At 48.4% G+C, this 20,661-nt stretch overlaps 1 protein-coding gene across 4 annotated transcripts in view; it reads left to right on the top strand.

The window, feature by feature from the left end:
• Positions 1–2,237: 2,237 nt before the first annotated feature.
• The window catches only part of CHD6 (chromodomain helicase DNA binding protein 6), a 178,460-nt gene continuing 160,036 nt past the window's right edge, over positions 2,238–20,661 (top strand). For 2 of the 4 annotated variants that reach the window (XM_043527369.1, XM_037915471.2), the window contains exon 1: positions 2,238–2,326. The gene's annotated coding sequence lies outside the window, so the exon portion shown is untranslated. The remainder of the gene's footprint in view (positions 2,327–20,661) is intronic. The other 2 variants (XM_037915475.2, XM_043527368.1) reach the window with 2 other exon arrangements.

Genomic DNA, 20,661 nt, shown 5'->3' with positions numbered 1-20,661 from the left:
CTCAGCAAGAGCAAGGGTATCTGAATCTTGCTCTAAAGCAAGAGAGTGCCTCGGGTATATAATTAACAAAGGTGGCTATTATCCATGCACATTATCTCCAGCAGATTTCCTACAACTTCTGACTATGCTATTCTAAGGACAGAGTAACTCAGAGCCAGCTGATCTATTCTAAAGATCAGCTCTTCAAAGGTTATCTAGCTTACCTCCCAGACAATGCAGGATCATTCCCTAAATTCTATTTTCTGGTGCTTTCCCAGCCTCGTTTTGAATATCTGAGCCACTATTTTAATAATCTGTGTTAAGATTTTTTAAAATATACATATTTACAAGATGTCTATTGAGCAAATAAACAGTTAATATGAATGTCAGTAATAAGTGAAACAAGTTACTGTTTGGATTCCCAACTGTTTGGCAACCCCAGAGCATGGGAATAGCTGGGGAAAATCAAGGCTGATAAGAGAAATTGGAACAACACTAGTCTAATCATGCTGAAAAGAAGCAGCAAGTTGTATAGTATGATTTACCAAGGAGAGAATATCAGATTCTGCAGCACACAGAGCGAGTCAGTGAGATTTAGACATTAGGGCCAGTTGTGACACACTGGTATGACGAGTGGCTTGTGGCAGCGCTGGACAAGATACAGATAGTCACATCTGTGATGTAATGGTATGGGAGCTTCTCTGACACAAAGGAAAGGCAAGTGGTTGCTGGAACAGGGTGTGTTAAACACGTCTATTGGCCTGGCTCTCAGTGGTGCTGAGCTTTCATTGACTGGCATGTGAAAATCAGGATGGTATCTCCCTAGGGGAAAAAAAAGATTGAAATTGATGAGTTCTGGGCACTTCACCGGGGGGACATTAATCCCACTTGGAAAAGACGTCCCAGAGAGAGAGAAACCAGCAGAAGGTGGACAATGTTGGGGGAGAGCTGGAGAACAGACATTGTAGTGGCCACCAGGAACCGCAGCGGCTCCCAGGAGCTGGGGCGCCAGAAGAACTAATGTGGTATTTAAGATCACCGAGGGGCTGAGTGAAAAACTGCTGCATCTCATGAGAACAAGGAGGAGAAAAGAAGGTGAAAAGACAGGAGGCCCGAAGACCCGTCTGCTGTCTCCAACCTGTTCTGCTGGGCCAGGTTATCGGAGACTCTGTCACACCCTGTTCCAAAGACCCCTGTAGTACATCTGATCACTGTACGGGGTCAAGGGCTGAACCTAACCCTTATGTTTGTTGTTGTCCCTTCTCTCGTGGAAGGCAGGATTTCACAGCACTCTGAGTGGTACTTGGGAAGATTTCACCACTCTGCAGCTGAGTACTTTGGACCATCCCTGCAACAAGTCTAACAAAGAGCAGTGCCCTAGTTAGAGCATGTTTGCAGAAAGAGAAGGAGGCTCTGAGAGCCTTTGGCCCTCTATATCATGCTTATTTCTACCTTTTTTACAGCATAAATTAAGGTTCCAAGGAACCCAAGTGCTGTTTTAATTACAGGCATTTGCCCCATATGTGGCTGCCCCCCTATTAAATACCAGGGGTAAATAAATACATTAGAAAATAAAGGGCTCCGTTTACATTTTATTAACTCTCATTGCAGCCACGAGCCGACAGATATTTTGTGGGGAGGCAGCACGGGTTAGAGGTGGTACCTAGCAGTTTAACATCCAAGAGCTGCAGCCCCAGGCAACTGGCATCCCTGCCTGTGCCCTGCTTTCTCCTCCTCTCCCGCGGCGAGCAAGGATGCACTGCAAAGCCCTGCACATTCCAGCTTTACACATTGTGTTTTTGTGCAGGAAATTTCACATCCGGGAAATGAAAGGCGAGCAAAGACGTGGAATGCAAAGGGGAGAGGTTTTTTTTTTTTCCTGGTTGGAGCAAGTAAAACCCCCCTTGATTGGAGGATGCACTGGAAATTCGGGGTTGCCCCCCGCCCCAAGCCCCGGGAACTTGCAGGCGCCGTTGCCCTGCGCGGCAGAGCTGGAAGGCGAGAGGGGGCGAGAAGCAGCGGGGCAAGGGCTGCAGAGCCGGGTGGCTCGAGGGGCTGGGGGTGGGGGGGCTGCACGGCCCCGGCCCAGCCAATCCCAGCAGCGATCACATCAATGCAAATAGGAGCACAATGGAGCTAGCAATAAGCGCGCTGCAGCCAAGCTTGAGCGGGGCTGCGCGTGGCTGACGGGCCGGCTGGCCAATGGCAGGCGGGCGGGCCGGCCAGGGGCCAGTGGCGGCGGCGCGGGGGCGGGCCGGGCCAGGCTAGGCTGCGCGCGCGGGGCGGCTGGCTAAACTTCACCAAATAATAGCTGGCTGGGCTTTGGCTGCCGCAGGAGCCATTTTAGGTAAGTTCTGCGCCCAAGTTCGGCTGCGGCGGCGGCGCGGCGCTGGCGGGGCCGGCCCGGGCGCGGGGCGCCGCCCGATGAATGAACTCGGCGGCCGGGGCCCGCGCGGGGCCGCCGGCGGGGGGGCCGGCCCGGCCATGGCGGGGGGCTCCGTCCTTGGGCTGCGGCCCGGCCCGGCGGGTCACACCTGTGGGGGCGGCGCGGCCCGGCTGGTTGCGGGCACCCGCGGGGCCGGGCTCCCCGCGGGCAGGGGCTGTTCCCCTCCCCCCGGCAGCGGTCGCTGTGAGGGGGGCGGGACCGTCTGCCCCGGAGAAGTTGTGGCCCGCGTCCAGCGCTCCGCCCTTCCGCCGCCGCCCCCGGCCCGCCGTCCGGGACGGTACCTGGCCGGAGCTGGGTCGAGCCTGGGGGCGGGGGCAGCCCGCTCTCCTGCCGCGGAGCTTCGCGCGCTCACCTGCGCGCTGCCCGCGGGCCGCCAGGTGCGGGCATCCCTTGCTGGCCGTTTGGGAGCGGGGGCCGCAATGCTCCGGCGGCGTGCGGGGCCGAAGTGTGCCCCTGCGAGTGCCCCTGCCGCGGGGGCTCTGGGGCTGGCGTGGTGCGACGTGCAACCAGCCCGATACCATGGCACTGGGCAGTCCCTCCGGAGCGAGCCCGTTTGCAGTGACACGGGGCACTGCGGGCCCGGATGGCATCCTACAGAAAATCTGAGCCGGTGACGAACCATTGCCACTGTGAGCCAGTAACCCCCAAAGGAAGTATGCTACAGTTGGAGGTGAAGCCAGGTGGAGTCCAGAGTCAGTGCAGTCTTACGTAAAGTATCCGCTGTGGCTGTATGTAGGGGTCTAGGGCAACGGATGGGATTTAGGATCTTTGTTTGCCAGCGAGTAGTTAGAAATCAGATATGCTAACAGATATTGGGTACCATGGTGCCCAAGTAGGATGGCGAAGAGGGCTGCCTTGAATGTACGTATGGATTCCACACACTCCTATTGCAAAGCTGTTTATTAGCTGTGTCAGAAGAGAATCGGCTGTGCAGCATTTCTGGGTGTCTGTTCTCTATTTTGGTTAGAATTATAGCAAAGTAAATCCATAATTAAGTCTTAAAACTTTAAGGCTAGCAGAGAAACCCCTTCAAAGGCCAGGGTACCATCTTTAAGGGCTTCCTGCCAACTGACCTATGGCAAGCAAGGTCATTTTCCACCTTGTATTGATTAGGAGATAGAAATGAATGCTATTAAGGAGCAACTCTTCCTACAGAACTGCCTGATCTGTTCTGCCTCTTTTGCTGTATGCAAAGCAGACGCAGATCTATTGTGACATTGCAGCCATGTCACAATATAATGGCATCACTGGCACAATAGAGTCACATCTCATTCATGCTGCAGTCATCTCCGGGTTACCTAGCAGTTATGTTACAAAGCTTTAATCCTAATCATTTTGATTATTACTTTGTGGAATTATCTGTATCCTTACCAGTGACTTTACTGATAATCATAATAGATTTCTTAGTGTTGATCAGTAGGGTTCTTAGGGTAAACGTTCTGAGAAGTCAGAGAGAGACAGACAAACAATATAAAAAGATGAAGACAAATCATCAGCTGATATTACTGGCTAGTGGCACACTTAACAGCTAAGATTTTCTCTATTTATCAGTTTACTTTCCTGACTATTGTGCTAAACTCAAGTAAAGTTAGGAGCTGAGGAGGATGAGTATACAGACTCTTTGTAGGTGCACAGGGAGCTGGTCTTGCTGGGACAGCTGCTGGCTTTTGATGTGGGAGATCCTTTTACTAACTTTGGTATGGAAAGTGCTCGGTTTATTTTTGAGTGAGTTGAGACACTTCTTGTGAAAACATAGTCTCCTCCTTCCCCTCACCCCCTCTTTAGGAAGCAGGGCAGATGCTTTCTGGGGCTAAAGAATGTTGGGTTCCTATTATTAGATCATTAGAGTAGCAGAACAGATTAAATGGTGATCCATAAGGGTTAGATTATCCTATGCATCTGTATAGAAGGCTCTGATTCCTTTCTCTGTAATTGCTGGCCTCATTGAAGTGGTGTCTTTGGGAATGGCCTGACTGTTAGAGTAGTACTCCCAGACTGCCTCTTATTTCAAAGCCTTTCATTTACAGGTTTACAGATGCTTGGCAGGTGGCACTGCTCATATTGCTGAATTGTCACAGTGTCAGGTTGGTTAGAATATAGCCCAAATGAGAGGGAAAGTTGAGCGGTACTCATGTGAGCCCACTGCAGCATGTTAACATTGTTCCCACAATCATATCCATGTTATAGGTAAGAAAGCAGCTGCTCCAGTGCTGTCTTTGATCTTTTGTTTACTTCATTCAGGTGGCATCTCTGTCATGTTCTTCTCCAGAAGGAAATTCATTTTGGGCCACCCAGCACCATAAATGCTTCAGACTTTACTCTTTTTTGCACAAGAAATAAATCCCTCTTGGAGAAAATTGGCTTGTTCACTTGTAGGCGCTGCCCCCTCTACTCTAGTTCTTTTTGGAGCTGCCATACCCCGGTGTCCTCCTCACTGACTTGGTAGAGAAATTATTGTTCTTCCAGTACTGACTCTTATTACTTTCTTCTCTTTAGTTTTGAGATGTTAAAGGTTAAATAAATTTGAGTAAATGAGCAACCTTTTAAAATCACCTGCTAAGGAAAGGTCAGCAACTCCCTCTGGGGCCTTGGATGTGTCACTTGAACAATCTGTGCCTTAGTTTCCCCTTCTATAAGGGGTGTGTGCGCACATAGCAGAGATGTGTTGAAGGTTAATGAATGATGTCTATATAACACTTGGAAGGTGTAAAGTATGATGATATAGTATGCAATATTATTAGGATTACATCCCAGGAAAACCTCTGTGGACACCTTATGTCAAGGGTTGGCAGCCTTCGGCATGCAGCCCATCAGAGTAATCCACTGGCAGGCCACAAGACATTTTGTTCATGTTGACCACCGCAGGCACGCCCCCCCCCCCATAACTCCCATTGGCTGGGAACGGCAAACCGCAGCCAATGGGAGCTGCGGGGGGCCGTGCCTGCGGATGGTCAACGTAAACAAAATGTCTTGCCGCCTGCCAGTGGATTACTCTGATGTGCCAAAGGTTGCCAACCCCTGCCTTATGTAGTGGCATTTAAAATATTGCGAAATAAACAGTAATATTTTAAACTGACAGTGCAAGCCTGGTTCTTCACTCATTGGGATCTGCGGACAATGTCTTGGAAATTGTTGCTGTCTTTTTTTTTTCTTAACATCCAAAGCATCTAAACACAGCCATGGATTGTGATATTTCTCAGAAAGTAGCAGTCCCTTTTCAGGGGTCACCTCACCTACGTTAACAATTAACTAGCTTGACCCTCTGAAATTAGCCAACTTTTTTGCACCATTTTTCTGTATTGTGTGACTAAAGTATGTCCTTTTTAGAGGGTGTCATTAAGCTTTGTCACAATCTATTTCAGTGTGTTATATAGCAGTTTGCTAGGTGGAGAGAACTGTGCCTTATTTAACTAGTTACATTAACCCTTCTTTCCATTCTCTCTTATATATCAGAATTAGGAAATAGGCCCTTTCTGTGCTACCAGTCTTTATTAGTAGTTGGTTTCAGTAGTTTCCTGGGCCCTTTGTCATCAATGTTGCTAGATCCAATAACGCATATCTTTTTTGCGATCCGCTGATTTCTAGTGACTCAGTAAATTGACGGTGTTCAGAAATGGAGGAGATGTTCCTTATGTTGCACTGTTGCATCTCTGAACGAGAAACAAATGCCTAAATTTCTTTCCCTAGAATTGTGGTTTCATAATTTTTAAGATTAATATCCCTTGAGGGATTCTTAATAATTTCTCCATAATAACTTCTCCAGGGACATAAAGTTTTACAGGTAGATGATGCAAAATATTTTATTTAATGGTGTGTCTTATTTCTAAAGTCATTTGCTCATACAGACAAACTAAAGAGGCTAGCAGCTAAACTTTTGGCCTTGCAGAGCAGCGAGACTTGGCTCAGGGGCCTTTGTGCTTTTGTATGAACTTGTGGCGTTCTGGCCTGAGTTTTTGGAGATAAGAGCTAGTATCTTGCACATCGATTTACAGGAGGGGATTTGCTCTTGAAAAGGAGAGAGGGAAGGATTGATCAGGCTCCTGCTCCTGGTGATCCATTAATAAAGGAATGTGGATTTGGTGTGTTGAGTACAGGGGAACCAGGCAGGTTTCTAAGACCTTCTCTGAAGTTGTCTTAAAGGAACACTGCCGAGTCCTGTGAGCCCTAAACTTAGATTCTTTCCAGAGGTCAACAGAACCTTACATGAGTAGAAGAGATTTTTAATTACTACTTTAATTAAGAGTGAAAGCTCTTTTTGCTCCCAGGGAGGTAGATTGTAACCCTCCACTGAAATGTTTGAAAGGCACATACTGCAGCTTTGTGCTACCGCGTGGAAGCAGAGGTAGAGCTGCTGCCAGGAAGTGGAAGTGCCCAGTGTCCAAGCTGGGTGAAGTGCAGAAAGCAAACTGCACAAAGGGAGTAAGCTGTGGGCGTTTAGTAACAACCCCACACATGGATACAATAGTGGCCTATTTCAATTTAAGATACCTCAAAAAAGATTCCTCTAGGCATCTTGGCAAATAATAGAAAATCAGTGTTACCTCTGCCCCCAAAGTGGTACACTAGATATTATTGCAGTCTGTTAGTATATTGGTGGTAGCCTCAAGGTCCTGATTAGCATGGGGGTCCCAGTGTGCCAAGTCTCTACAGGCACCTGGGGATAGACAATGCCTGCCCTAAAGAGCTTGTAGTGGAATTTCTAGATGCCCAATTGAGTGAGAGAGTTGGGGGCAATCTTGCTGACATTCTTTTGTAACAGTGAGTCTTCAGAGAAATACAAAAAACTAGTGTGTGTGTGTATGTGTGGGGGGGTGTTGGGGGAAGTTTATGATATAAAAAGAACTCCAAAATAAAAAAAAACCCAGATTCTTCTATTATTTAAGGCTGGTAGAGTATTTTTTTCCTATGTGATGGGACAATGCATCCGACCATCACAATCTGTCCTTATATGGGATTATCTAGCATGCAGTCTAGTAATCGGACAGTATGCGGCTATTATTATTTATTTAATATTGATGTTGTGGTAGTGCCCTGAGGAACTGCTTTCATCTCTGCTCTTGGGTTTTAACGCTCAAGGCAGGCACTTGGTGGTCAGTTAGGAGACTGTTTCCCTGGGGCTATTCCAGCAGGTTTGTGAGCTCCCTGGGAAGTCAGTGAGAATTGAGGGTACTGCGCCTGTTGGGATTGGGCCCCAAAATCTTCAAGGAGAGGCAGGCACTTGAATGACATTATTAGTTAATAGCATCTAGGGATGTTTACCCCTTCACCACTGTAAGGCCCCTTTCCATGGAGGAAGTGATGCAGTTGGCCCTTATGCCTCAGCCAGAAGCTGTTTCCTTACTGCCTGGGGAGTTGTATTATTGCCTCTAGAGAATACTTGGTTTGCAGTGGGTGTAAACCCCGCTGTGAAACCGGGAACAATGAGAGGAACAAACCTGCCGAGGCATTTTAAATATGGAGGCTAGTGAGGGGTCTGAGTTCATTGGTGTGCAGCCTTCTCCACACGTGAAGAATCACATGTTTTTAATCACAGTGTTTCTAAAAGTCGCGCAGAGTCCGCTAGTCCCAGTTTATGTTCCTAGTGTGAGTACGTGCAATGTTCAGGTTGACCATGACAGTAAATAAAAGTCAAGACCTGCCAACCTTAAGCATCTCACAGTGGCGTTATCTGGTCCCTGCTGCATGCATGTTGTATTTGCCATCCTTCTCTCTCCTTCTTTGTGTACTTCAATGTATTTTTGTTGATATTTAGTATATTATAGTATATCCCTAATTTCTGCAGTCTGCCTTTCTCCCTAGCTTTAACTGAACAGTCTTATTGTTGCATTAACAGTTTTTAGCTTTTAATTTTCTCTTTTTTTTAATATATATATTCTGTGATGTTAAGATGTAACCCTCCCCAACCAGTGGCTCACTGGGAGGAATGGACTCGGCTGGGGCCAGAGGCTGGAACTCTCTCTGTCTGCCTTGAGGCAGCTCTCAGCAAGTTTGGGATTATAGAACAGCAGCTTCTTGAGTCACTTCTGTGTGGCTCCATCCTTGCCACGGAAACTTCTTTTTCCAAATGGAAGTGAGGAATGTGCAGAACATGTGGGGGTATAGCAAATTTCTGAGACCCCCAAAGTCCTGAGAGCTCTGGAGCCCAATTTACTCAAGTTAAAAAAACAACCAACCAACCAGCCAATGACTCTAGGACTGAGCCCAGACTGGGAAAGCTTCACGCCAAAGGAAGGTTGTTCTGAGTGTCCAAAATGGACATACAATGGAGTCTTCCACAGTGGGAGCACTGCCAGCACAATGCAGACATCCCTGCTTATTCCAGATGGTGCTAGACTCCTCCAGCAAAAGAGGGGAAAAAAGTAGAGAGGGACAGTAGATTCTAAGTCTGGAATGGACCATTAGATCATCTCGTCTGACCTCCTGTATATCATAGTTAAAAATGTCTTATTTCCAGTCTTATAGATAAGTGACTGGGAGGCAGCGGCCCTGGGATATTCTGTGAGGGGACACCACTCTAGCTCAGGAGGAAGCACTGTGACACAAACAGGGAGAGGGTGTGGGGGTGTGTGTGTGATGGTGGTGAGATGTTAAAGAAAAAAACACCCTAACTTGAGAGGGTGTCTTGGAAATTTTAGGTGCCTTATTTTTGATGCCCAACTTGAGACACCTTGGGTCAGACTCTGAAATGGTGAGGGCTCCCAGCTCCAGCTGAAGTTGATGGGAACCTCCTTGAATTTTAGACTCGAGGTGTCTCTAGTTGAGCACCCAAAACCAGTGGCTACTTTCAAGAAGTTTGGCCCATGTGTAGTTATTAAAAACCTACATTTGTCATGAGGATTTAGGGAGCAAATTGTCCTTTGGTCTATTAAACCTCTCTCCTCGCAAGCCATGGAGAAAACTGAAAAATTGGGGTTGGTCACTCACTCTCATTTATTCAGGAGGGTCTGTGGTCTCTCCTTGACTTGTATGTGCCCGTGTGAGTGTATATACACAACGAGCTCACTTTAAAAATTATTTCTGGTGTCAGCACAACAATGTGACTGGTTCCAGGTGTGTTCCCCTTATTACATATTGACAGTTTTGCTCAAACAGGTAGTCTCTCTGAAACCAGAGTGAATTTCTTAAGTACAGCCACTAGGCACACACAGACCCACACAATGTGCATTACATCCCCAAATGAGGCCAGCGCTAAGTTCTGGGTGAAGCTTTACCTGCTCAGAAGTCAGGAAATTCCAAGTGATGGTTCTTACAAGAACTCTTATCTCAGCTCTTTTTACATATATAATAAGTTGTTAAGGCTAACCCTACCTACAGAAATAAACAGCAGGGCTTTGCTACTTATGAGTAGTTAGCACTTCTATTCCTATGGAAACCATAGCCTTGAGTTTTCTGGCTTTTGTGCATATAAACACCTGAAACATAATCCTGAATTAATGTGGGTTTTAAATTTAATGCCCTTGTTTTTTTACAAAATAAAATAGTGATTAAGTGCACTGTGTGTATTTGTTAAACACCTGAGAAGAGAGAAGAATGGAGTTCTCTCTGAGATTCTCAGGTAACTGTCTGGATCCAATACTCTGTGCTCGCTTAAGTCAGGAAGGCAATATGTTATCTGTGTGTACAGTGTGCTGCTCTTTTTTAGTTTCTCTTTTAAAGATTTGGAAAACCTACATTTCTTATTGATCTGTCTTGGTTCCTGTGTGGTGCCCTTCACAGGGGTATTTGAGCACTTCCCAGAATGCACGTATGAAGCGATATGTTTCACTCTTCCCGCTCCAGCCAGCCGGGCCTGGCTTTGTTTGTTCTTGGTATGGTGTTATTGTGGGCAGGCTGACGGGAGCAGCGCTTGCAGTTAGCTGTGAAGACACTGAGGTTTGTGGTCACCCTGATCTTTCGATAGACAGTTACAGATTCGTGGGCCAGTCATCGAGAAAGTATTTCCTACACACATACAAGCCTAATTCTTGAGGGCAGTGGTTCCCTCGCTTCACTGGAATGTAGCTGGCTTGGTCACTCTTGGAGGTAGCTTGGGACAGTCCCATGGAGTGTTTGGGAGATGAGGACCTAGCGCTTGAATTTGCCCTGGTATCCCAAAGGAAGCCAGCGTATAAAGTGGTTTTCTGCTGCCTGTGGTGCTGTGTGGATGGCTGCATGTTTAACTAAATGTAGCTTTTTCAAGGATGGTGGTTTCATACCCAGGTGTAAAGGATTACAGTAATGAGGCCTGCAGACTCTGAATGCTATGCCCAAATCTGACAGGAGGGAGGGTGCAGTGCTCTGGGCAGCTATCTCTGGAAAGGGAGTTCTGTGGTTGTGTGTCCAGTTGCTTTATGAAATGCAGGCAGACACCGGGGCTGCAAGCTCCCCTGCTGAGCTGAGGGTGGTGTTAGAGAAGTGCTAAGCTCTTCTCAGTGCTTCACTCTCCCCACCAGCCTCTCCTTGATTTTCTTGGCTTCAGCTGCCACTCTTTATCCAGTCACTGCTCTTGGAAATGCTGCTGCTCGTGTCCGATATGAAGGGGGGTGGTAATCTGAGCACGCCCAGCCAATAGTCCGTGTTGTCCTGATTCCCCCACGTGGCTCTCATCTACTTGAAGTCACTGGGGATGAGGATGGATCCCAGTGAGATGAGGGCTGGGGTAATGGAGCAACAGGTGGCCATCTTGACTGGGTGAGGCCTGAGGGGAACCGTGGAAGCCATCTTGGTGTGATCCTGCTAAGCCTGTCCCATTTCTGAGTGGGATGTGCTGAGGATTTGTGGTTGACATATTAGGAAAACTTTTTTCACTAGGAGGGTGGTGAAACACTGGAATGGGTTACCTAGGAAGGTGGTGGAATCTCCTTCCTTAGATATTTTTAAGGTCAGGCTTGACAAAGCCCTGGCTGGGATCATTTAGTTGGGGATTGGTCCTGCTTTGAGCAGGGGGTTGGACTAGATGACCTCTTGGGGTCCCTTCCAACCCTGATATTCTATGATTCGCCTCTGTGAGCCTCTGGACTGGCTGCAGGTGTCTCTAATGATCAGCATTCTAGGTGGTAACTGGCATTACCTGTGGGTGTTTCTGCCACATACGGTTTGGGCTGGGGAGGCGAGGTGTTGGGGTGAGTTGTGGGGTTCCCCATGAATCCAAAGCATAGCCAATGTGCTGTGCACCTCTTAGCTGCCAGGAGGGGCACAGCAATGCTCCAGCAGAGAGGAATGTGAGGGCATAATGCTTCCTGTTGGAGGGTTTCAGGGCTTGTAATGGGCTAGGTTTTGTTGGAAAAGGGATTCTGTAAAAATGGCCTTCTGGGGCTCCATTTTTATCATCCCTTCGTCACTAGCTGCAGATCACATGTGCTCGGTTTTATGATTGAAAAGATGTACACAACCACCATTCTACATACTTCCCCATCTGGGCTCACTCTTTTTCCAGAAATGAAAGTACTACAGTCTGCCTTTGTGACATCTGTGCATTCCCATTAACCTTCCCTGCACAGGTCTCACCAATTGGAACTTAGGCATCTTCAACAGAAGTGACTGCCAAGGAATCCAGCTGCCTTTCTTGGAGCAGCGTTGTTGGCTCTGCAGGTCTGACAGGAGTTAAAAGCAGTAAAACTTTAATTAATAGTCATCTGACTTTGATGCACATTGGGGCAGGTCTAGAGTAAGAAGGGGCTGCTTCTCATTAACCACTCTTCAGAGCATTTCATTTATCTCTTCAAAGGTTTGAAGTGCTATGATAGGTGCCTATCCAGAGCTCTTGGTATGTAGCCCATTCATTACAAATTACAACCTAAACATACACACAGCCTGCCCATGAATGTGCGCCTCCCCACCCACACCTTCCTCAGTAGTCTGAACAAGCTTTGCAGAGTGCTTGGAAGGATGAGAAAATGACGGGAGTGGGGAGAGGTTCCAAAATGAAGGATTCCTGCCTTCCAGACAGCAACCTGCTAGCAGTACCCTCTGTTTGGTAGTGAGGGACACCAGCTCTAGAGGCTCTTAAAACATGTTAGAATACATGACACAAAGGCATGAGGACAGTTGCCACAGAGCCTTTCCTCATAGTCTGATAGCTAACCGGCTGGAGGTATTTTCTCCCAATGGTTCCAGGATGTTCCAATGCTTTTGGGATGAGAACAGTGACAAAACTGTCTTCCCAAAGAGTAACTTCAAAAATCAGTTCAGAGTCCTTGGAAATGTGGGCTTGGCCGGGAAGTGCCTTGCCAGCGAGATGGCTGTGACCCTAGCAGGCCCACTGGGTCGAAGGTTATATGGTAGGATAACATTATTGCCCGATGGGTGGAAACATCACTTCTGAGGGGCTGCAATGGCTGCAGCTGGAGACGGAACCATTGCTCTGTGAAGGACACTTGTCAAACCCAGGGGACAATAGATTTTGCTTCAATGTTCTCAACTGCCCATGTTTCTAGAGAGCCTCAGGGGCAGGCTGAGTGCTCCAGCGTGAGGCTCTGGGTGCAGAGCAGCAGGAGCAGCTGCTGCCATCTTGGATTAATCCTTCCGTGCTAGCTTCTCTTCGTCTCATGTTTTTTTTTTTTTTTTTTTTTAACTTAGTACAAGGGAGGCTAAAAGCTGCAGAGAGTCAGGGAGCCCCTCAAACATGGCACAGACTGTAATACATCTATGTAAGATTGACTGTTTCAAATCCTGGGTCTCTCCAGCAGTTGCCTTCCCCTTTGCTGCCTGCCCCTCTGCTGTCACATGGACAGCATGCCTGGTAATGAATGTCATCAGGCTGTGTGGTGTCTGTGAGCCACACCCCCAGTAGGGGGCAGCATGAAGAGCACTGCCAGAACAGGCTCCTGGAGAAAAGTTACCCGAGGCAGACAAAGCACCTCCCTGAGTGCAGGAGACTCCTCCCTTTCAGAGGGAACAAAGTGGGCTCCCTGTCCTGGAGCCAGGTGTGCAGGCAGATGCAGAGGAGGTGGGGCCATAGTGCTGCTGCCACCTGTCTCCGTATTTGGGGTGGCTAGTGCGTGCCATGGCAGGTGTCCTTGTTTTCCTGGCATCGTCATAACGTTTCCTGCCTCCTCCTCCCTCCCCTCTCCTCCCCTCCCCCAAATCCCTGTATGTGAGCTGAGACCTATAATTCTGATCAGGGCTGAAATGTAATGTCCAGGCTATAATCCAGCCCCCTGAGAACAGGATCTTAGAGTGGCAGCATTGACCCAGCCCTGCATAAAGTGTCCTCGCTTCTCAAGGCTACTTTAACGTGGCTTATAAATAACAATTCAAAATGCACAGCACACATTCTGCAGACAACATACTGTGTGTGCAAAGCACATTGCCCTATCCCAAGAGCATGCAGCATAGAGCCTAGAGAGGTACAGGGGAGGAGAATGGAGAGTGCTTTTAGAAAGAATTCTTCCTGCAGTTCCACTGTGCAAGTCTCTGGAGTGAGTGCCCTGCCGTGCAGTGCACGCCACAATAGCAGAGCAAGGCTTGTCCTTGCTATGCTGTCTGTATTACAGTGACACATCAGAGAGCAGGGTTCCTATTTTGCTAGGCTCTGTGTAAACATCTAACAAAAAGATGGTCTCTGCCCTACAGAGCTTACAGTCTTAAAAGCCAGCTAAATGGCCTTAACATTGAGACTGATTTAAAGGCTATCTGCCATGATGAGCTTGTGCAACCTGGTAAATATTTACTAGAGAAGAATCTGGGCAGTAAAATGTGAAATAGCTGTTTCTGTGGCTCACTCTGCTGCAGTGTCAGAGACAGGCAGGATACTGATGTCTGTAGCCAAGAATCTGAATGCATGCTAGAAACTTTAGTTCAATTCCTCAGCCTCCCTTGAGGTAAGGTAGTGTTGTTATCCCCATTTTACAGATGAGGGAATTGAGGCACAGAGGCTGCTTCTGCCCTGCTGTGCTTTGAGTCATTTATTATGGAAACTGGGTGCTGAGTGCAGCCACATGAGAATTCTCTCCTTTCTGACGTTCGTTGTACTGAGTGGACGACAGGACCTGGGACGGGAGGGCCAACGTTTTCAAAAGTGGCCTGTGATTTGGGGTGTTTCAGTCTGTGGGTGCCCAACTTGGGACATGTAGTGTTTGATTTTTCAGAGGTGCTGAGCCCTTGACTAATAACCTTCAGGGGAGTTGCAGGTGCTCAGCACCTCTGAAAAGCATGTGTCTCAAGTGGAAAACTTTGGTCTAAGTAACTTGCATAAGACCAGCACTGGATTCATGGTGGCGATGGGAATAGAAGTCAAGACACCTAAGTCAGTTCCCTGATTCAGCTGCTAGAGTAGGAGTGTGGCATTGCTGTCCAAGCTCTCAGGTTAAGGCTCAGGGCTGTGCATCAGGCCAGGAGAAATACAGTCCTTTTCCTTTCAGACAACAACAAAATGTTATTGTCACTCTATTTTCTGATAAAGCTGCATCAAGAGTAGGTGATATTTGACGTTTGAATCGTGGCTGTAACTGTCCCTCCATAGGGAGTGGTGCCTTTGCGGAGTGTGAGGAAAATGGATTTAAGTAATAGTAATTTGAAGTAATGGTCAATTGAAACTACTAATACTGCACATGCTTAGTAAACCATCTTGAGTAGGTCTACACTACAACAAAAAACCTGTGGCACCGGATGTCAGATCCTGGGTCAAATGACTTGGGTTCAGGTTTATGGGACTAAAATTTGTAGTATAGATGTTCTGGCTTTGGCTGGAGCCTGGGCCCCAGCCTGAATCTGAATGTCTACACTATTAGAGTAACAGCCGTGTTAGTCTGTATTCGCAAAAAGAAAAGGAGTACTTGTGGCACCTTAGAGACTAACCAATTTATTTGAGCGTGAGCTACAGCTCACTTAATGTCTACACTGCAGTTTTTAGTCCTGTGGCCTAAGCCCTGCAAGGCCAAGTCCGCTGACATGGCCAGACATGGCTGTGCTGCTAGTCCTATTGCAGTGTAGACATTACCTCTTGTTACCTTGTGGTTCTGGTCTGAAAAGTGACAACATGGCACTGTGGGGCTCCACGCTCATTATGACTCCCAGTCAAACTTATTGGGTGTACAAAAGGGGTTTTAACAGCAAGATCTGTAAACTCCACTGAGGGTCTGCGATCCAAGCTGAGTACTGTCCTGCTTGTGCACCATTGCCAATAATAAAGGTTCTCTGAGCTAAATGATGATGTTGGTGATACCTGGGTGAGGCCATTGCCTTCAGTGGGGTTGTGCCGGTGGCCCAGAGGTTGGAGTTCATGTAACGTTTCCCACGATGCGTGAGCTGGAAAGTCTCTAGAGCTGTGTTGATGCTGCAGGGATGACAGCAGTTAAAAGCAGCATTAAATTATTTATTGGGTAGCCAGTGTTGCAGCTCTGCCCCAGTGTACCCAGGCAGCAGATCTGTGCAGTAAGGAAGTGTTGTTTTTACAGACTCCTCAGAGTGGAAAGGCACTTCAAACGTGGGAAGTCGTGTTTTGTGGGAGACTGCATGTGTGTGCATGCATGGGTATCCTGGCAAGCATGCTGTCACCCTACACAGCTTGCCCTGAGCCTGCTTCCTAACCTAGCCCCTCCCAACCCTTTGTGCTTTGTTAGAGCATTAGTGCCCATGCTGAATCTGGCTTCTGGCTCGAAGTGTCCTAGCCCCTGAGCCTGTGAGCAGTGTTCCCTCTTAATTTTTTACATCCATGTGTGAAATGAATTTTGTTATGTGCATCAATATGGAGGTAATGTGTGGTGGAGGTGGGGCCGAGGGGTTTGGAGCGTGGGAGGGGGGCTCAGGACAGGGGCAGAGGGTTGGGGTGTGGGAGGATGAGGACTCTGGCTGGGGTTAAGGAGTTTGGGGTGCAGACTGCCCCAGGGCTGTGGTGGGGAGAGGACTTTCCCCCATCCCATAGCCCCCTCTCACCACAGCAGCTCACTGCCAGGTGAGAGGCACGTCTCTTCAGTTGTAGCAACTCTGCCTGCCTTGTGGCCATGCAACTTACAGGGAAACTTAGCTTGGGAGGGCTCTTCCTTCTCACTGTCTGCAGCACCTGCCCCCCTGCTGGCATTGGGAGGCCTCTGGGCTCTATGGGACATAGGCCCCAAGCATTCAAAGCAGCTGACTGGGGTGTAGAATCCCAGGACAATGAGGAGAAGGTGGAGAGCAGGGTCCAGGCTCCTCTTTAGCTGTCTTACCCTGGCAGGTGAGCTGGCCATTCTCTGACTCCCTATCTGAGGAGCTCCCATTTCACTTCCAGCATCTCCCAGCACATTCCACAGCCCTGCTGCCTTCATGGAGGCCCTGTGTGGGTCCTATAAATGCTGTGCCAGGGCATGTGTTAATGGCATGGTCACAGAAGTGGGTACTCCCAAGATGTTCTGCCCTCCCACTGCATGCAGGAAGTTTCTATCCTTGCAAGAGTCCGCTGCAATTTAAAAAAAAATTTTTTTAAAGTAGGAAATGAGATGCTAATTCAGCCCATATCCAGGAATGTGGATGCAGGTGCATGCGTTTCTCTTCATCTCCCCCAGGGAAAGCTCTGCAAGGTTCATCCTGAGTGCTGCTGTGGCCTTCCCTCCCACTTAGAGACAGTGTGGTCTGGGGGCAGCAGCCTGTAACCCTGCAGATCCGGGACATCTCCTTCAATGGCCTGTCTCTGCACTGCCCTTTCTCTGGGAGCAACATGTGCACTACCAAGTGTTGGATCTAGCTCAGTGATTCTCAAACTTTTTGTATTGATAGCCCCTTTCATACAGTAAGTATCTCAGTGTGACACCCTCTCTCCCCCCGCCCCTTAAAATTAAAAATGAAGGGAGGAGTAATTTAATTTTAATTTAATTCAATGGGGACTTGGGCCTGTCAGCCCCATGCATGGCCAGGCTCCAGCCTGTCAGCCCCGTGGGGCTGATACCTTGAGACCCCCACACAACCACCTTGAGACCCCCACACAACCACCTTGAGACCCCCTGAGGGTCATGACCCCCAGTTTGAGATCCCCTGGCTCCTAGAGGACTTGCTCTGTGGAAACCTATGGGTCCCAAGGAGAGTAAGATGGAGGATTGATGGCTCCTCCCACCTTGCTGCAGGGGGCTGGGTGGGCTCCCAGAGAGGGAGAAAGCAGATTTAACAGCCACTTTCCCCCGCCCTGGTCACCAGTTGCACATGCTTAGACTCTTCCCTGCCTGTTGTGTTGCAGGAGAGGCACACCTACCCTGTGTGCTTGCTGCCAACTTTTCATGAGCTACATTCATTGTAACGTTGTTCAGAAACGGAGCATATCAGAATTTGGTTACTGAGAACATGAAGGGTTAACTCAGCCTGTCTACATGGTGACATAGATGAACTTCCACAATGGAATGCATTCATACTTAAGGAGGAGAGCAGTCAGAAAAAATGCTACATCTGTGCAACATGGCTGTGCTAATGCTGCAACAGAAACTGAATTTGTGGCACCTCCTGACATTTGGGTACTAGATTGCTCCTCTGGGACTTCATTTCATTGGTGGTATCATGGAGAGATGTGGGTGCAGGCCCATCTACTGTACCTCTGCATTGGGAGAAGGTGGGCATTTTTATGAGCATGCACCAAATGGTGATTTCAAACAACCATAATTTCATGATCCTGTAGCTGCTGATTGTGAAAAGTCAGAGGGGAAGCAAAGAAACTGCCATATGGTAGGCAGTTCTCGCGTGGAATGACTGAGATGGTGGCCTGTAGACCTCGGGGCCAAGCCTCCTCTGAGGTTCAGGGATGTCTCCCATCACTTGCTGCTGGAGCCTGCCTGTTGGCGTTCTTGCCACTGTGCCATCCAGGCCTGCTTGGAATAGGTGGCTCAAAGCTGCAGTGCCCCAGCTGCAGGACAGGGGCTGTGGTTGGCTGTCTGTCACCTGCCAGCTCCCTTTTACTGTCGGCACAGGTGCTGGACTGCATAGAACTGCTTTTTCAGTTTTCCCTTGCTGCTGCTGAGGATTAAAATGCACACCGGATTAAACTGCCTGGGACCCACAAGCCATTGTCTAGAGCCTGATTCTTGGCCAGCTGATTTAGAGAGACTAGAGTTAGGTTCGGTTGAAGGAGAAACCTGTCATACTTGGCTGCTCCCCACCACAAGGGCAGCTGAGTAGGAGATGCTGAGAATGCGCGAGGGGAGAGAAATGTAGGTGGCACAAAGATAGTATACAGGTGGCGTGTGTGTTTGGGGGGGGAGGGCAATGTTTGGGTTGGTCCAGTGTTACTATGGCGGAGGGCTCACTGTAACACAAGAGAAGAGCAGTGATTCCTTCCAAAAGCTGGGTGTGCAGCACAGTTACTGCAAGTAGGTTTCAGAAACCCTGCTGTCATTCCCACCTCTTAGTCTGGTGACTAGTGCTGGTGTCCATCCCTGCCCTGGGAGGTACAGTGAGTCTGGGAAGTGCAGCAGTGCAGGGCACAAGAAGTGAACAATGGGGGGATGGAGATTTTCAGGGCTGTTGCAGGGCAATGTTTGCTTTCATTTGAGTAGCTTCTTAACCAAATAATAGAACTTAATTTACAGCAAGCCTACAGATGAGCTTTCCTACCCGTTCGCAGGGTGAGGTACGCTATCTGTGTCCCTTCTCCAACTGACAGGTTATCCATTAGGCTTGGTACTCATTGCTGCGTGCCTTATTATGTGAAGATATAGGTCTAAACCCTCTTCCTTGGTTGGTGGTTTTCCTTTTCCTTGAGCTGAGATGTCCTGCTCGGACTCCTGGCTCATTGCAGTGTTCACTGTGCGGTGAAGAAGGTTCTCAGGAAGGTTTATGCTATTATCCTGTTCTAAAATAACTGGTGTATTAAGGCAGTAGAGCAGAAACCTGGTTAAGGCACTGTATTCAGAGACACCACAAATAGCAGGGTGAACATTTCTTTTGCATGGATCTGGTGGGAGAGTTGTGAGACTCAGATAATGGTAGATCAGTTAACACAGCTTGTGGTGTTGGGATGGAAAACACTTAATTTATCAGTTTCTTACTGCGGCTCATCACCATAGTGTCTGGGTACCTTCCACGTAAAATCAATAGCATAGTTCATAGTGGATGCCCTGGATTCTCAGGTGTGTTTCCCTTTTCAGGGTCATAACTCTGCTTGGAGCAAAGGTATTCTTTGTCAATAGGGGCTCAGAGGTAGGAAAGGGCATAGGGCTTGAGACTATCGTTCTTACGATGGAAAGGCTCTTTTGGAGGATGGTTTAGCAGTGTTTTCTAAAGCTGCCGAATGTCCTGTGTTCTGCAGGATTTGCAGTCAACCACACACTCCCTCTCAATTTGGTATTTCTTGCCTATCTATTGCAAGTACTGTTTCTCATTTGCATTGTGCCCTGCTGCCGCTTCCTTTCCCAGCAGATGCTGGTCAAGAGCTGGGCCACAGGGATGATGTCAGTGTTGCTGCGTGGATTGGCCAGCAGGGGGCAGTGTATGGTGTAGCCAGGATCCCGTTTTTCTCAAACGACCTAGAATGCCAAGTCTGAATGCTCAGCTGCAGGCAGTGCTGTGAAGTATCTCCATATTTAAGATCAGAATATTTTAGGAGACAACAACCCTGAAGCATTAAATGTCATTTCCCCATTTCTGTGCACTTGCAAGGCACTCTGAGGGAGCCCGGTCCAGGCAGCGCTCATGGAGCTTCGAGAGGCATTTGCTCCCCAGCAAAGGGATCCCTGTGCTTCTGAACTCCGACTCTTCCTTTGACAGTCAATTGTGTTGCTCAGAACACATGCTGCAGTTCCCCACCCCCATCCCTGGTATAATATTGTCTGGGCCAGTGGACTTATTCCTACCAGGTTTCTGCTAGTGGCATTGATCCAGGAAGCAGAGAATATGCACTGTTAGAGCAGCTGCTAGGATGAAGAGGCCAGCAATGAAAAGAGGAGCGCTCTGCTCACTGAGAAGCTAAAGTGCATACTTACAGCTCCCAGGAATTGGGGATGAGGAGGGGGCCTGGCTGCACTGGGCGTGTGTATGTGTGGACATCTGCCCCAAGAGGTTCTGTCTCCACATCCTGCTCACTGGAAAGGGAGAGTCTTCTGCCTTGACCTTGTAGTGAGGTTACAGGCTCCCAGCCCGCTGCCTAGCAATGCTGCCCCTTCCTTTCACTGAACTGCTGGGTTATTTTTCACTTGAAAAAATTGCAACCAAATAATCCCATCCCCTTCTCCACCCAAATTTAGGAATGAAGCAGGGTTTGGGGGAGGGGACTGTAGAGCCCTGGGCTGGGAATTCAAGTCCTTGCTCCAGACTGACCATTTCTATGGGGGTGTGGGCCCCCTTTGATTCCTTAGGCAGTG

This window comes from Chelonia mydas, chromosome 13 (genome assembly GCF_015237465.2).
Source record: "Chelonia mydas isolate rCheMyd1 chromosome 13, rCheMyd1.pri.v2, whole genome shotgun sequence".
Classification (NCBI taxonomy): Eukaryota; Metazoa; Chordata; order Testudines; family Cheloniidae; genus Chelonia; species Chelonia mydas.
This window is presented reverse-complemented; position numbering and strand designations above follow the sequence as displayed.